Source organism: Sus scrofa, chromosome 11 (genome assembly GCF_054392235.1).
Source record: "Sus scrofa isolate SSC_HxYL_T2T_F1_AM1 chromosome 11, Sscrofa_HxYL_maternal_Yorkshire_Landrace_v2.0, whole genome shotgun sequence".
Classification (NCBI taxonomy): Eukaryota; Metazoa; Chordata; class Mammalia; order Artiodactyla; family Suidae; genus Sus; species Sus scrofa.
In genome coordinates this window covers 22,912,340-22,927,382 of record NC_139393.1, presented here as the reverse complement: position 1 = coordinate 22,927,382, position 15,043 = coordinate 22,912,340, and the positions used below count along the sequence as shown (strand labels likewise).

At 43.6% G+C, this 15,043-nt stretch overlaps 1 long non-coding RNA gene across 1 annotated transcript in view; it reads left to right on the top strand.

Annotated features, from left to right (window-relative positions):
• The first annotated feature begins 2,471 nt into the window (after positions 1–2,471).
• LOC106505296 (uncharacterized) overlaps positions 2,472–15,043 on the top strand; it is a 42,498-nt gene continuing 29,926 nt past the window's right edge. Inside the window, exon 1 of the long non-coding RNA XR_001299574.3 lies at positions 2,472–2,741. This is a non-coding gene — a long non-coding RNA (uncharacterized LOC106505296). The remainder of the gene's footprint in view (positions 2,742–15,043) is intronic.

Here is a 15,043-nt window from a genome sequence, read left to right as displayed (position 1 = left end):
TTTTCACAGTCATTTGAAATCCCAGTAACATTCCCTGGTCATCCCGGCCAAAGGGGATTTTCTTAGGCTCCTGAATGGCTCGCACTAATTATCCACCAAAGAAAACAATCAGGCACTCTGACATCTGGTGTCATCTGAAACTTTGCTCCTGTCCAAAGGCTAATTAATAATAATCTTTGTGTGCTTCTTTCCTGGAGCCTTAACAAGTTTCTAAGCTGTTGGGGGTTGAATTGCATCTCCCACCAAGTTCATCTGTTGAAGTCCTGATCCCCAGGACCTCTGAGTGTGACCTTATTTGGAAATTGAGTTGTCAAAGATGATATTAGTTAAGATGAGGTCATACTGGAGTTAGCGTGGGACCCTAACCCAATACGACTGGTATCCTTCTAAGAAGCGGGGGATGCAGGGAGAATGCCATACGGAGACTGGAGTTATCCTGCCTTAAGCCAAGGAATGCCAAAGATTGACAGAGACCGCCGGAAGCCAAGAGAGAAAGGCGTGGAACCATCTCCCTCACAGCCTCCGAAGAAACCAACCCTGCCAGCACCTTGATCGATCTCAGATTTCTGGCTTTCAGAACTGCGAGACAATCAATTTCTGTGCTTAAGCATGTCAGTCTGTGGCACTTTGCTATGGCAGCCTTAAACAAATGAGCGCAAGTGTCACAGGGACCAGAATCCCATCTTGGAGCCCCACAGAGTAGGGTTCCAATGACAGATCCATCCCTCATTACTGTGTCGCTTTGGGCGAGTTAATTTCCATGTCCGAGAAATAATCATATCTGTGGAGGAAAGATGCTTAAGGAATGAGAGAGAACACATTACAATGACAGGCAGAGTGCTCGACACGAAGTCCTACAATTGTGATTGTAGGTCCCGCAACCTTAACACCCCCCTTTTACGACCACACATGTAAAGTGCTTGTCTAAACCCACATAGTTAAGGAGCAGCGAGCTCACCCCCCCCCCCCCACAAACTCCAAATAGATTTGCTTCAATGCCTGTGTATATGACGTCTTGCCTGTCTTGGCCAAAGAGAGCAATCAGGGCGGTGGCATTAATGTAATGGCATTTTGTGTGTGTGTGTGTGTGTGTGTGGTTTTTTGCCTTACTGCTATTCTATAGCTGGAGGCTTTGAATTTGAGAAGGGGAACCTCTCTGGGTTTTTTCCACCCATAGGTAACTAAGTCATACCTCAAAGCAAACCACCCATCCTTTTTTTGCACAAAATTAAATGTCTTTGCTTAAAAAGGCTATGAACCAGAGTTCCCATTGTGGCTCAGTGGTTAACAAATCCGACTAGGAACCATGAGGTTGCGGGTTCGGTCCCTGGCCTTGCTCAGTGGGTGAAGGATCCAGCATTGCCATGAGCTGTGGTGTAGGTTGCAGACGCGGCTCGGATCTCGTGCTGCTGTGGCTCTGGCATAGGCCGGTGGCTACAGCTCCAATTGGACCTCCAATTGCCTGGGAACCTCCATATGCCACAGGAGCAGCCCAAGAAATGGCAAAAAGACAAAAAAAAGAAAGAAAGAAAGAAAAAAAGTATGAACCACATCATTGATTTGTATTTGAGCTTATAATGCCGAGTACTAATCAATGAGCAGAATTTATAGGAAGAGGTTCCTAGAACACCCCTGCTTTGTATGCACAGGTATTTTCTGGATGCTGTTATCAGATGATGCTTGGATTCATTTTAAACTCATATTCCTCGGGATCCTCACCTTATATGCATCTCTCTTTTTTTCTTTTTAGGGCCACACCTGTGGCATATGGAGGTTCCCAGGCTAGAGGTCAAATCAGAACTACAGCTGCTGGCCTATACTACAGCCACAGCCACAGCCACAGCCGCACAGGATCCGAGCCATGTCTGTGACCTACACCACAGCTCATGGCAACGCTTAACCCTCTGAATGAGGCCAGGGATGGAACCCACATCCTCATGGATACTGGTCAGGTTTGTAACCTACTGAGCCACAACGGGAACCTCCCATATGTGCACCTCTTGATACCTGCAATTCTGATCGCAATTTGCTTCCTTCTCATTTTGAAATGACTGAGTGGGAATCCTGCAGCAGAATGCTTTTCTTCCCAGGTTTATCAGGCACAATACATGTTATTCCTGCTCCATCATGATACTTATTCTGATGATTTTCAGTCAAAACTGAGGATGTCTGGAGTTCCCTGGGGGCCTAGCAGTTAAGGATTCAGCCTTGTCACTGCTGTGGCTTGGGTTCAATCCCTGGTCCACAAACTTTTGCATGCTGAGGGTGCGGTCCAAAAAAAAAAAAAATTGATGTCCATTAAACCACAATTTTCTTCTATAATTGGTCATCACGGATTGTGCTTTTTATGCAGCAACATACCACTTGTTCCAACCATTCCTCTCTCACCATGCTGAGAAATCCATCATGAGCTGAACAGGTGGGGCCCAAGGAAAGTTTCCGTTTACCCTTTCGTTTGAGGATCCTGTTTCAAATGCTGGATGAATCTCGGTGAAACTCTCACTTTAAAATGACGGATTACCCATGAAAAGAGTGAACAGAGAAAAAAAAAAAAAAAGCCACGAAAGGGTGAGTGAATTCTGAGATCTCAACAGATTTTTCTGTTCTCTTCCATCATGTCATGAGAAATCTCTCATTTCGAAATGGCAAAGGATATTGAACTCTCTCGAAACAGAAACTTGGACGCCCTTATATCTGGGATAAAGCTGCCAGGAAATTAAACTAGAATCAACATTTGACAGGTTAGTTTCATTTTTTATTTTTGAGGTCCTAATCCCCCTTCTCCTAGCAACCTTTCCTATGTGTTGGAGCCACCCGCGAGTTTGAAGCTGAAAGGATGGGGAAAGGAATCTTTAAAGAAAGTGGAAAATGGGGCTCCTCAGGCTCAGCTCAGCCTTACCATCAGCATCTCCTCCAAGGACAGTCAGAAGCCCTCAGGGCCCACAGGACGGGGCAGTGGTAATCCTGTGTGCTTTCTTTCATCAGCTGGCAATTTCAAAAGCACCTGCCTATTTTTCCAGGCTTTAAGAGTGGTCATACCAGCCAATCCAATCTTGTTTTCCGTAATCCCATGGTAAAGACTGTTGTTAACAAGGGCCCAAAGGAGTTCCCATAGTGGCTCAGCGGTTAACGAACCTGACTAGTATCCATGAGGACTCGAGTTTGATCCCTGGCCTCGCTCAGTGGGTTAAGGATCCAGCTTTGTCATGAGCTGTGGTGTAGCCTGCAGATGCGGCTTGGATCTGGTGTGGCTGTGGCTGTGGCTGTGGTGTAGGCTGGCAGTTACAGCTCTGATTCAACCCCTCACCTGGGAACCTCCGCATGCCGCTGGTACGGCCCTAAAAAGAAAAAAATAAGGGGGTGGTGGTGCCCAAAATATACTTTGCCTTGCTTCCCACGTGTTTTCTGTTTTCAGTCTCAAAATGGGTATTGATGGACTGGTCCTCTGCATTCCTAAATGCCAGGTGGCAGGGTTGGGGACAGGAGAGCAAGGGGGGAAATAAGAAAGTGTCTTTTAGCTGCAGAAAAATCTTTAATCTTCTCCAGCAGAAATTCCAGGCTTGACCTCCACCAACATTAGGGGTGTGCACCTGGTTTGGGGGAACTCCTGAAAGTCTCGGAATCATATGTGAGATTGCACATATGTGTGCTTAGGTGCATTTGTGGGAAAGAGGTCCCATAACTCTCAGAGAGGCTGCCACTAAAAAAAAAAAAAAAAAAAAAAAAAATCAGGGAGTTCCCATTGTGGTGCAGCAGAAACGAATCTGACTAGTATCCATGCGGACTCAGGTTTGATCCCCCGGCCTTGCTCAGTGGGTTAAGGATCCAGTGTTTCTGTGACCTGTGGTGTAGGTGGCAGATGTAGCTCAGATCCTGTGTGTTGCTGTGGCTGTGGTGTAGGCTGGCAGATGTAGCTCCTATTCAACCCCCTAGCCTGGGAACCTCCATGTGCTGTGAATGTGGCCCTAAAAAGCAAAAATAAACAAATAAATAAATTAAATAAAATAAATATAAAAACTGAGGAATCACTGCTTCATAAAGTTTTTTAACTTAAAAAATATGAATTTAACCCTAAAGTTATAACTCTAAAGTAATAATGAATTGAAAGGTTGAATAAGGTAGTTTTGATTAGAATATTTTAGTCAAGTGTAACTCTCAGTTATCTGATTGTTAAAGAATAATATGGAATCAAAGATATTGCTTTAAATGTTCAGGATATTGGAGTTCCCGCTGTGGAGCAGTGGGTTAAGTACCTGACGGCAGGAGTTCCCGTCGTGGCTCAGTGGTTAATGAACCCAACTAGTATCCATGAGGACTCAGGTTTGATCCCTGGCCTCGCTCAGCAGGTTAAGGATCCAGTGTTGCTCTGAGCTGTGGTATAGGTCACAGGCACGGCTCGGATCTGGCGTTGCTGTGGCTGTGGCACAGGCCGGCAGATGTAGCTCCGATTCACCCCCTAGCTTGGGAACCTCCATATGTCATGAGTGTGGCCCTAAAAAGACAAAAAAAAAAAAAAAAATCTGACTGCAGCAGCTTGGGTTTCTGTGGAGGCATGGCTCCATCCCTGGCCCATGGCAGTGGGTTAAAGGATCCAGCTGCTAGGTTGCAGCTGCAGCTCAGATTCATTTCCTGGCCAGGAAAATTCCATATGGCAGGGTTGTGACCTTAAAAAATAATAATAATAAATAAATGCCTAGGATATTGAACTCTTATAATGAGTGAACATATAAACATAGATGATTCACTTGAACAAATATTTGAGTAATAGCTCTATTGGACATAGAAAGTTGTTAGGACACCATCTTTGGCCATCTCAAGGGACTTTCTTTGATGGAACAGAATATGCAAATAACTAAGGCACAAACAAGAGGACTAATCCTACTGCAATCTATAGGATGAATTGAAATTGGGAGAGATTGGAGAACTGGGGAGATCTTTGGCTTTGCTTAAGAAATAATGAGGATATGAACTTGTAAGATGGCAAAGAAAATGGAGAAAATGGATAAATTATGTGATCTAAAAATAGGTTTGCTCTTTGCCGTACAGCAGAAATGGACGAAACATTGTAAATCAACTACAATGAACATTTATTTTTTTTTTTAAAAAAAGCCTTCAATAAACACTGGCCACTAATAAAAAAATAAAAATAATAAAAGTAGATTTGTTCTCTCATCCATTCATTCATTCGTTCATCTTTAATTCACCTCTAATTTCAATTAATTTAAATTCATCTCTTTTCATTTTAAGTTTAATTTTAATTCATCTCAATTTATCACTGGTTAGAGATACTCAGCAAAAAATACGTAGCGTAGAGTTTCTGCCCTTGCAAAACTCTCTGACCAGCCCTGATTAGCTCCTTTAATCTAGCAACTCAAAAATTGGTCTCAACCCTAAGAATGATCACAGCTTCCATCCAGAACCATTCACCCTACAGCCTTTCAAATTCTGTTTCCTAGCCTGTTCCCAGACCTCCCAATTTTTTTTTTTTTTTTTTTTTTTTTTTTTTTTTTTTTTTGTCTTTTTGCCATTTCTAGGGCTGCTCCCGCGGCATATGGAGGTTCCCAGGCTAGGGGTCGAATCAGAGCTGTAGCCTCCGGCCTACACCAGAGTCACAGCAACACAGGACCCAAGCCGCGTCTGCAACCTATACCACAGCTCACGGCAACACCGGATCCTTAACCCACTGAGCAAGGCCAGGGATCAAACCCGCAACCTCATGGTTCCCAGTCGGATTCGTTAACCACTGAGCCATGATGGGAGCTCCCCAGACCACCAACCCCCCAATTTCTGATCTCATCTCGATTTCTTGACTGTGGTTCCACCTCACTTCCCGGGTGGTACTCCAGCCTTCTTCTCTGGCTGAGCTTCTTAGATTCACGTCCTACTTCCTGTTTGGGGTTAGGCTGATTTCATCTACTTCAGGTAAATTCTTAGCTCATCCAGTCAGCCCTGTTGTCTTGGAAACTTCACACAAACCTCATGACTGCCTCCCTTCCCTACAAGGAGCCCAGACCCAGACACTCAGAGTCCAGCCATAGAGACAGGCAGGTGTAAAATAATGAAGATGCATTGTCATCACACCATTCCTATGGGTCAAGTTATATGCTCTTGGGAACACAAAAGTGGGAGTGGAGCCTGATGAACTCAACAGGGTTTGTTATGAATAAAACTACCTTATTCAAGGAGCTTCCATTGGTTTAAGCCAGTAAGAATACCTCCAGATGATTAAAGGACCAACTCTCAGAATCATAAAGGATTACAGCAGATAGGCGCTTTCGAGATCATCAAATTCAGTCTTGTCATTTTTCACTGAGAAGAAAACTGAGACACACGATCTTAAGACCCAAGGGGAATTTTTGACAGATTCCTGCCTGCCCAGTGCATTTTTCCAAACAGTGCACTGCTGCATGACAGCTCAGTTATAAATGGAAAGAAAAAATTGTGTCTTTGGAGTGTTCGCATGGCGCAGTGGAAACAAATCCGACTAGGAAACACGAGGTTGCGGCTTCGATCCCTGGCCTTGGTCAGTGGGTTAAGGAGCTGGTGTTGCCGTGAGCTGCAGTGTAGGTTGTAGACTCGACTTGGATCTGATGTGGCTGTGGCTGTGGTGTAAGCTGGCAGCTGTAGCTCTGATTGGACCCCTAGCCTGGGAACCTCCACATGCCGCAAGTGCAGCCCTAAAAAGCAAAATAAAATAAAATGAAATGAAATAAAATAAAAATGTGTCTTTTTGTTTCTGAAGCTGTCAGGAGGGACTACATTGTGAATAAACCCCTTAAAGGATCTATCAGAGTCTTAGACACTGAAGGGCTTCCTTAAGGATTCCAGAGGAAATAGGTCAGGGCGAAATATGGCTTTAAGCAGAGGCGAATCAGGCAGGAGAAATCTAGGCTGTGCCCACTATATTGAGCAGGCAAGGTGGAGATGTGTTTGCAGAGCAGTCCTGAAAAAGTTGAAGTCGAAGTTCACATCAGGAAGAGTATCTGATCGCCCAGGCCCTTCTTACTCAAATGGTGGGTCTGGGACCAACAGCATCAGAACCCCTGGGAGCTTCCTGGAAATGCAGCTTCCCAGGAACCTCCTCTGATCCACTGAATCAGACTCTGTACTCTAACAAGATCCCCCTGGTGATTTAGATGCACGCTGAAGTTTGAGAGGCAAACAATGAACTGCTTACTTTGGCTCTTTTCCCCGACTGGTTTCAATTACACTGAATATTAGACAGCAGAGATGCAAAAGGACAAGGGAAATTTGCATAGGTGCATGGCTGGGGCTCTACCAAAAAGCACAAGTGAGAATCAAAGCACAGTATGAGTTTTGCTTCTTGCGTGGAGTCTGTGCCTTTAAACAACTATTTTCCTCTGAGCTTTAATTAATTGTTTTGCATCAGTTCGCTCCACTACGAGAGGGCCTGTGTTTGCAATTAGGTGGCTCTGACAGATGGGACAGAATGATTAGGAGTTTCTGCCTGAGAGACAAGTTACCTGTGCCCAAGAGTATATTTTTCCCATATGAGATGTGAACCCTTTGTTTGAAAGAACACCAGTGTGCCTCGCTTCCCGATGAAATTCCTGGCAAATGGTTCACCTCATTTTAAAAAATCATCTCCAGGAATACTTGGAAAAATGGGATCATGAACAAAGAAAGCTGGATGTTAGCCGCTATCATTCAGCTTGTATTGCACATGGGTCATTTTCACATGTCAGGATTCCAGGGAGGGAACAGAGACAGGAGTTCCAATCCTGGGTGTCCTTTTTGTCAACCCGTACAGTTTAAAGCTTCTAAATCCCAATTAGGCTGCTTGAACCAATGGAGATGCCACAAACGCAACCTAGTGGCTTTTCCCATGGGAAGTCAGAGAAGTGGAAAATATTTCAAGCAATTTGGGCATGCTTGCATAACCCTTTTGTGGAAATTCCTGCACTAACAATTTGCAATTAAAGTGAAAGTGAGTAAAAATAGAATGACCTCTCATTTCCACCATGATTCTATCTTTTGTAGACTCTGATGTCTGAATGTGCCTTACATCTGACCCAGACACAATGACAAAGTAACCAGAAATCACCAACCTTCTACACTCCTGGCTGCATCTGTATCCATATCTGTATCTGTATCTGTATCTGTATCTGTCAGGAAGCAGGTTGCTGGTATAGCCTTAGCGACATTCTTTAGCCTTAATACCAACCTTTAAGACATGACTATATAAAACATAAGCAAACTGACAGCCAGGTAAGGATAGAAAAATACATTCTCTGTCCAAACTGAGAGTATAGTTGCAAACTTACGTTATCTGCAACAGATCAATCTCCCAGTTAGCTTGATGCCTGAAAGTCCCACACTTTTTTTTTTCCCTTTGTCTGAGAGCATGGCATGGGGACATTCCCGGGCCAGGGATCAAACCCATGCCACGGCAGAGACCTGAGCGACTGCAGTGACAATTCCGATCCTTAATGCACTGTGCCACAAGAAAACTCCATAAACTTCCCATACTTTTGATTCACTCCCCAAGTTAGCATTACCTGCTTGATCTCTAGGAGTAGGAATTAATTTTTTTATCAACCTAACAAAAGCTTCTTTAGAAAAATTACTCTGCAAGATGGAAAAAAATATATTACACAACACGATGCATTCCTGTACTTAATGCTGTAAGTTATTTGTGCTAATTCCTTCCCTTAGCTTGGAAAAATAAGAGTTCGGTGTTAACTGGAAAAAGTTTTGAGACTCGCTCTGCTAATATCATTATACCATGATTATTTCAAACATTTCTGAGATGCCATCAGATAGTTACATGTTTGCTCTAAAATTTTATAAACTCTATGATTAATGTGTAGAGTATTTATGTCATTTGATGACTACAAATAGCTACTGAAAGAAATTTTCTGGGATTGAATTGCCTGCACATGCTAAACAATTCAAGCAGAGCTGGTCTGTTTGGCAGAAGAGAGGCCATTTGGGAATTCCTGTTGTGGCTCAGTGGGTTGAGAACCTGACTAGAATCCATGAGGATGTGGGTTCAATCCCTGGCCTTGCTCAGTGGGTTAAGGATCTGGGGTTGCCGCAAGCTGTGGCATAGGTCACAGATGCAGCTCCGATCTGATGTTTTTGTGGCTGTGGCATAGGCTGACAGCTGCAGCTCCAATTTGACCCCTAGCCTGGGAACTTCCATATGTCATAGGTGTGGCCCTAAAAGGAAAGAAAAACAAACAAACAAAAAAACCAAAAAACAAAAATACACTGTGACTTAAGACATTAGAAATATTTTTTAAAAGAGAGAGGCCAGCCATTTGGGTTGATGAACTGAATTGCACATTAAAAAGAAGCCACATAGCACTTAGCCTGGGTCCTGGGGACGTCTGGCAAGGGGTGAGTATCAGAGGACAAACTGGAGTATCAGAAGACAGATTGTGAAGGATATGGAAGGCGTCACTGATGCTTTTGGCAAAGGACATTTGTCAAAGACTTAAGCAAGATGACAGTGTGAATGCTCTATTTAAAAAAAAAAAAAAAATCTCTGGCCCAAGAGGAAAAGTGGCCACCAGGAGACCAGTTTGGAGGTTCCAGAAACTGGAGGAAACACAGTGAGAGCTTGAAGTAAGCACAGTGAAAAGATGGGAAAGAAGTAAAATGGATCGCATGTGGAAGACGGAAGGGGAGTTGGGGCAATGGGTAAAAGCAGGGTCTGTGCTGAGTTTTCTGCGGCGCATGTCCATGGGTGGGCAGGGGTTCCAATCACAGAACTGGGAGCCCAGGAGGAAGGCAGGGGACAAGGTACTGCTGGTCGTGTATAGTTTGAGTTAGGGAGGATGTGCATGTGTGTTAAAGTGGTTCAGGAGTTTTCAACTCAGAGACGATGGCAAAGCTACTCAAGTACATGAGACTGCTCAAGCCAGAAAGTAGTATAAAAAGACAGCAATCAGGATAGTGGGCGTGAGAAAAGAGAGAGAGAAAATAGTTTGAGGGAAATCAGGTGTTTCTGTCATGGCACAGTGGAAATGAATCCAACTAGGAGCCATGAGGTTGCAGGTTCGATCCCCGGCCTTGCTCAGTGGGTTAAGGATCTGGCACTGCCTTGAGCTGTGGTGTAGGTCACACATGCAGCTCATATCTGACGCTGTGGCTGTGGTGTAGGCCGGCGGCAACAGCTCCAATTGGATCCCTAGCCCGGGAACCTCTGCGAGCTGTGGTGTAGGTCACAGATGTGGCTCAGATCCCGTGTTGTTGCGGCTCTGGTATAGGCCAGCAGCTACAGCTCTGATTAGGCACCCTAGCCTGGGAACCTCCATATGCCATGGGTACGGCCCTAAAAAAAAAAAAAAAAAAAAACCAAAACAATGAAAACAAAAAAATCCCAAACAAACAAAACCCCTTCTCCCCCCCTTTTTTTAGAGCCACATGGGCAGACGGAAGTTCCCAGGCTAGGGGTCAATAGGAGCTGCTGCCACAGCAATGCTGGATCCTTAACCCACTGAGGTGGGCCAGGGATTGAACCCGCCTCCTCATGGATACTGGTCGGGTTTGTTACCACTGAGCCACAAGGGGAACTCCTCTTCTCCCTTTTAATTTTTGTCCAGAGTCACAGAAGAACAAAATCATAACTATTTTCTGCCTTCACATGGCAGCCCTTGAACAGTTTGCTTTCTGGCGTGGTACCTGATAGCCTGGAAAACAAATGGGCCCTTACAACAGGGTGAAATTAAAGATGATAAAAAAGGACAAGGGCTTGATTCAGAGTTAATATCATCACAATATCAATTTCAAATGTTAAAATTGAACAAGTTCAAGAAAACACAAACTCGGAGATACACCATGGAACCAGGTACACTTGGCTTGGAGAAGAGACAGTTCTAAGAAGATAGCAGGACGGTCCACGGTTTTTGAAAGTCTGTGCGGAAGAGGGGCTAGATTTTTCCACATGATCGAAGGAAACAGAGCAAGTAATATAATAAGAACTTGAGTTCAAGGTAATAAAGACTAGGGGAGTTCCCGATGTGGCTCAGTGGTTTACGAACCTGACTGATATCTATGAGGACGTAGATCCCATTCCTGGCCTCGCTCAGTGGGTTATATATGGATCTGGTGTTGCCATGAGCTGTGGTGTAGGTCACAGACGCAGCTCAGATCTGGCATGGCTGTGGCTGTGGCTGGCAGCTGCAGCTCTGATTTGACCCCGAGCCTGGGAACCTCCATATGCTGCAGATGTGGCAATACAAAGCAAAAAAACCCCCAAAACCAACAACAATAAAAATATAATGAAGACTAGATATCTAACAACAGCCTTGATTCAAAGATAGGATGAGACGCCTTTTCAAGCAGTGAGTTCCCCATCACTGAAAAGTATCAAGTACAGGCTGGACAATAACTTGGCAAGACTGTATTAGAAGATCCAAAGGGCAATTTGCTTGGAGCAGGGTTTCCCAATTTGTGAATGAAAGACCTCCAGGGATGGGGTGGTGAGCAGTGGAGTTATTATAAGTCTGTGCATCTGTAGGCACAAGTGCTGCTTTAGACAGAATAGAAAATATGTGTGTCAAGTATATATAGTATTCTTTTGTAAATTTTGCAGATGCTCTTATGATGAATAGAGTACAAACTAATTATGAATGTCACTGCTTATATAAAAGTCTTTTGGCATGTTGCACTTTGTCAAAGAACAGATATTAAAACTACAGCTCCTATCACACGGAGATCCATGAAGATTTTTTTAGTTTTTTTAAGGTCAAGAGGGGTCCTGAGGGAGTTCCCACTGTGGCTCAGAGGGTTGAGAACCTGACTAATATCCATAAGGATGTGAGTTTGATCCCTGGCCTCACTCAGTGGGTTAAGGACCCGGCATTGCCACGGGCTGTGGCATAGGTTGCAGATGTGGTGCAGATCTGGCATTACTGTTGAGATAAAATCTGATTTTTTGTGTGTGCAATTTTCTCCTTTTTAATTGAAATGTAGTTGACATGGAAAAATCTGATTTTTAATTCATAATTTTTCTTTTCCTTTTTTTTTTTTTGGCTTTTTAGGGTTGCACCTGCAGCATATGGAGGTTCCCAGGCTAGGGGTTGAATCGGAGCTGCAGCTGCCGGCCTACACCATAGCCACAGCAATGCAGAATCCAAGCCGCATCTGTGATCTACACCACAGTTCTTGGCAACGCCGGATCTTTAACCCTACGAGCGAGGCCAGGGATTGAACCCGTGTCCTCATGGATATTAGTTGGGTTTGTTACTGCTGAGCCACGATGGGAACTCCAATGACTTTGTTGATGATTCTATGACCTTTCACCTTAGGACCACATCCTCTTAGAAAGAGTGCCAGGTAACAGAATTCTTTTCTATTCCACTTTTCATATTAATCAGAAATCTTTGGATTCCAAAGTTCCATTCAGGAATTTCATGTAGCTATCATACTTTTTAAACCACTACAGTTTCTTTTTTATGCGAGGTAGCATAAAAAAGAGATAAAGAACTGAACAACTATAAATGTAACACATGCATTGAGTAATAAAAAAATTAAAAAAAAAGAGATGAAGAATATTCTGCTTTTCATTGAAGCAGAAGAGAAGTTTGAGACTTAAAAAAAAAAAAAATGGGTGACTAATTCCCTATCTATTTCCAAACTTCCCCCTTGCCCCATTCTTGGGAATTGCGTTCGGAGTGGTCAGGCAGCATAGTTTTTGGCCAATGATGGATCAACTAAAGTCAGCAGGGGCTTCTGGGAAATTTTGGCTTTCCTGGTTAAAGCAATGGATAAGGCTGATGCTGTCTATATCCCCCTTCTTCCTGCTTTGAGTGCAGATTGGACATCTAAAACAGAGCCATCTTGTGAGGAAAAGGAAAAGATCAGGAGAATTGCCTCAATGGTCACCGTGTGTCATCAATGACCCACTGAACTGACACTAGGCCACCAACACCCAGGCCTCTTGTTGTGTGAAGGCAGTTACCCACTGTTTACTGAAAGCACAATGGGCTGGATTTCTGTCACTCACAGCCAACTGTACTTATAACCAAGGCAAGGAGATTTTCATAGGCTTCACAGAAGGAAGATAACTTTGGAGTGAATTTCTTCTAATAATATATAGGATTTAATTAAAAATAAAAATATTTCCTAACCATGACTATCAGTCTAGGAGCAGGCTGATAAAATGGTACATTAAAGCTACCCAGCAGTCACTGCAATCCAACAGAAAAGGAAAATAAGCTCACTCAGTTCACGTCTAAGTTATTTCATGTGTTGATTTACCACCACGTAGACTTAAAATTAAGTCAGAGTTTCTAGTGTTATCTACATTGAGTTGTTGGCTGTTAATCTTATAAAAACTTCATACTAACAAGTGGTACGATAAATTCATAGGAGTTCCCCTGTGGTGCAGTGGGTTAAAGGAGTTGGTGTTGTCATTGCTGTGGCTTGGGTCACTGCTGTGGCAGAAGTTTGATCCCTAGCCCAGGAGCTTCTGCATGCTATAAGTACAGAAAAAAAGAAAGAAGGAAGGAAGGAAGCAAAGAAAGAAAGAATGAAGGAAGCAAAGAAAGAAAAAGAAAGAAAGAGAAGGAAGGAAGAAAGAGAAGGAAGGAAGGAAAAAAAGAAGGAAAGAAAGAAAGAGGAAAAATGTATAAAGATCCTTTGGGTCTGGTGAAACTTTGCTTTCTTTCAGTTTGAAATGAGACAGTTGTAATCCATTTAATCTGACTAATCAATCTCTGCTCCATTTCATAGACACCAAAATGCCATCATCCTTTGCTAGCAAAACACAAGGCTAAGGCACCTTTCCAGTAACTGGAGCAGAAGATGACAATTTTGCTTCCTCTCAGAGCCCTTCCAGAATCAGGCCAGCAGGCCTTGGACCCATGCTTCTCAAAGTGTGGACCACAGGCCAGTGGCGCTGGTTGGATCCAGGGAGCTTGTTCGAAAGGCAATTCTGGGCCCCTCCGCAGACCTATAGAGTCAGAATCTGCATTTGAGTAAGATCCACAGGGACTTGTGTGCACATTGAAGCAGGAGAAGCACCACCCCAGGGTTCCTCAGCTCCCTTTCTGTTGGACCATCTGATTAAGGTGGAGAATGTCTCTTCTGCACCCCAGGGCAGGAGCTGATGGAGTATGGCTTGGTCCTTCCACACATGGGGACAAATGGTGACAAGTGGTGAAGAGGAAAAGAAGAGAGGAAGCCTGGACCTGGGGCTTAGGGTGGACTTTCGGTCCCAACCTTGCGATGCTGCGGTTCTACCGCCCCAGGGTCAGCCTGATACGGAAGCCTGATCCTGCGAGGCAGTATTTCTCAAGCTGTGGGCTGCTTGTCACTGTGGTCTTTTTTTTTTTTTTTTTTTTTTTTTTTTGGTAATATTACATCTTCCTTTCAATGACCATCTTAAAAAGAATTACGATTATCGGGATCATGCGGAACTCTGAGTATCTCCATACAGTACGTCAAATTCCAATGAGGATGCTATGTGGACAAAAATTTTGCAGGAGTTTGAAAAGAGGAAAGTGCTGAGAGGGTTGGTTCATTAATCCCCATAGTCAAAGTTTTACATTCAAAAGAATCCGCTCTACTGCCATCAGTATGTATTCCTCTTGTAAGCAGATCCCGTCATTATAGGTACCGACTTGCAAAAATTCATTAGCCGCAAGCGTAATGCTGAATATACAGGGAAGCATTTTCCTGCTCCTTGTTCAAGCAGGAATGGCTTTGACTACCCATTTAACACACATTCCAACTACACTGTGACTTTTATCTTCAAGAGGTCAGAACGGTTTTACGGAGCTCCTTTGAAATGTGACATCCGTAGAGTTCTCGAGTTCTCACTGCCAGTTTTGCTTATGTATGAGGTAAAAGGTTATTGGAGTAAAAGTCTTGAATGTTCATGCTGTCTTGAAAAGTACGCTTAGGTGAATAGCTGTTAGTAGTAGTATTATTGGAGTTGCAATAAGACTTTAGGAATCACCAAAAGGAAGCCAAAAAATATATAAGTTAGAAAGCCGCATTTGAAATTTAATTTCTGCAAAATGGCATTCTTGATTACATTAAAATGTTAACATTTTAGGGGGTTTTTTGT